Source organism: Tiliqua scincoides, chromosome 12 (assembly GCF_035046505.1).
Source record: "Tiliqua scincoides isolate rTilSci1 chromosome 12, rTilSci1.hap2, whole genome shotgun sequence".
NCBI classification, from domain to species: Eukaryota; Metazoa; Chordata; class Lepidosauria; order Squamata; family Scincidae; genus Tiliqua; species Tiliqua scincoides.
The window spans coordinates 12,995,973-12,998,787 of NC_089832.1; the positions used below are offsets into that span (position 1 = coordinate 12,995,973).

Below are 2,815 nucleotides of genomic sequence, written 5' to 3' on the forward strand. Positions count from 1 at the left end.
ATCTATTATAGGTAGATTACCCCTTTATCCAGGCATCTAAAATTCAGACTGTTCTAAAATCCAAACATTTTTGTCCAAGAATTAAACTTTCTGTAGTGTACCCAATATTCGGTATTTTGGATACCAAAATCCACAATAGATTCTGGGGGTCTCTTGCAACTGGCCAGGATCCTTGAATAAACCACCTTGCCAGTATAGTAGAGTTATCTGCATGGAAGTGTTGCTTACGAGTTTGCTCATTAAGCCGAGTCGAGACATACCAGCTCTGAGCGTTGGTTCGTCAATATTTATCAGGCGTTGGCTAAACAATTCAAGAAGAGATTCCTTCTCTGAAGGCTCCCAGCCCCCTAAATTTCATTTGACAGTGCTGTGACATTTAAACTATTCTTGGAAGGGCAAATGAGAAATCGATGGAGGGCTCACTGAGCTAATATCAATGCAGGGCAAAGGACAGCAGCTCAGGCTTTGAGGAGGAAAAGGATCTTATGTTGCTGGGGGTGTTTTAAAAAAATGCATGCGGTCAGCATGGTATTTTGCTTGAGGAAGTAGGTTGGCAGGGGTTTCCTGTCTCCCATCTGCATCCAACTCTCCATTCCCACCCCTTTCTCAATCTCCCAGTGAGAAGGAAGTAAGCTGAGACAAGAAGTGCCCATGGTAACAGACCAGCAAGGCCGGCCCGTTCATGAGGCCAACTGAAGCAGTGGCCTAAGGCAGTGGATTGGTGGGGCGGGCACGCATCTCTGTCTTCCTATTTGCCTCCGCTGCTTCTCCTTCACTTTTCATTCCCAGGATTGGGAAAAGCAGAGGTAGACTGAGGAAGTGTGAAAGTGGAATGCTGATCTAGAACTTTGGAGTGCCAGAGGTTGGCACATCATCGGGTAAGAGAGCCAGAACTTGGCATGTAGGCTCAGCTATCAGGAGGTCCTGGACCAACCACGCATCTATCCATGCATGCTCCCTTCATTGGGTCTAAGCTATTTTTGTGCTTCTCAGAGCACAATCCTAACCAACTGGTGGGCTGGTGTGAGATACAGGAAGCTGGACTAGATGGCCTATAGCCTGATCCAGTGGGGCTGTTCTTATGTTCTTATGACTTTCCAGCACTGACATAGCCGTGCCAATGTGGAATGCACTGCATCCTGGAGTGGGAGGTAGTCAATGGGGCCTTCTCAAGGTAAGGGCATGTTTGTTAACTTACCTTGGGGCTGCACAGTGGCTAGGTCAGTGCTGGAAAGTTGGTTAGGATTGCACCCTTAGTATAATAATAGGTAATCAGTGCATGTTTGCAACTGTGTAATTCCATGCCAGAGAGCTGTGATTTTTTTGGACAGTGTACCCACATACCCTCATTCATACACATAGTGTCCACTTCATGGTTCTTTCTGTTAATCCCCTGTGGGTGCAATTAATATGCCACTCTGGCCCATTTCTGCTCTATGACTCAGCCGTCTTCCTAGGAGGTTGTGCTTCCACTGTGGAGATTAACAGTGAAAATTCCTTTACCATACTGCATCTAAATAAGTGTGCAGGGAATAACTGCATATTCCCCACTTTCTTCCCTGGCACCATTCCCCTTCCTTTTCTCTGTAGTTTCCTGAGTGTCTGTTTCTAGAACATGCAAGCCCCTCAGGGCAGGGACCTAGTTTCTTCTCTTGCAAATTAATGGAGCTATAGCAGCAATAGTCACGATAGTAAATAATTTGGGTTTGAAACTCTCTCTCTCTTTCTCTCTCTCTCAGTAATGCTCCTGAAACTCAGAATCACAGAACACTAGAGCTGGAAGGAGACATTGAGGTCATCTAGTCCAACCCCCGGCTCCATACAATCAGAAGAAGTTGTTTCACTCCTGACTTTGACCAAGCTCTAGGAAGTTTCCCAACCCGAGTCTCCTTCAGGGTGGCAGGATCTACTTTGATTTTTTATTAAAGTCCACCAACCAGAGCCAGGCACAAAATACTGGCTTGCAAGGATGGAGACAGATGCACAGTGATGACCCTGCAGCTAGAGCCAATTACCTACTACATCCCCTGAGCCGTACACTGCGATGACCTGCATAGATGAATTTAAATCTACATCTGTGTTGCTGCAGATTGGGGATTATTAATGCAACATTTTAACCTCTTTTGCTTTTTCTTCCTTACTGTAGGTGTCCAGAGTGTTCCCCGATTCTTCCTCCAGGCATGTGAGGAAGGGCTGCAGCTCGAGGAGATGTGACCGTAGTTCAAAGAGAAAGCACTTGCTTTGCTGCAGATGGTTCCAGGTTCAATGCCCAACTGCATCCCCAGGTAGGGCAGGGAAGAACTCCTATCTGAAACTCCACCTGAGCTGGTTGGCAACCTTCAGTCTCGAAAGGCTATGGTATAAGCCTACAGCACCAGGTATTCCCAGGCGGTCACCCATCCAAGTACTAACCAGGCCTGACCCTGCTTAGCTTCCGAGATCAGACAAGATCAGGCACGTGCAGGGTGCCAGTCAATATCGGAAACACTGAGCTAGATGGGTCAATGGTTTGACTCTGTATGGCAGCTTCCTATGTTCCATTTTGCCACTCACTGGGCATGCTCAAACTCAAATTCTACCACCTGCAGCTTCCGCCCATCCAAAGTCACCTTCCCTTACTTGCTCACAGCTTTGCCTCCTCCTCCCACTTCCCTTCCTTTCATTACCATAGCTGGTGGCCAGAGACATAGCGCACTGCCCTGGTACCCTGTGCCATTATGTCACAATGTCATGTGACATCAAGCCATATGTCGTCATTTCCAGGTTCTCCCTAGAGGGGAACGTGCTGCAGCGGCTTCACGCTCCCCACACTCTC

General features: G+C 47.5%; 1 pseudogene; it reads right to left on the reverse strand.

Moving 5' to 3' along the window:
- Nucleotides 1-2,363: 2,363 nt before the first annotated feature.
- On the reverse strand, nucleotides 2,364-2,483 carry LOC136663441 (5S ribosomal RNA; annotated as a pseudogene).
- Nucleotides 2,484-2,815: the final 332 nt, after the last annotated feature.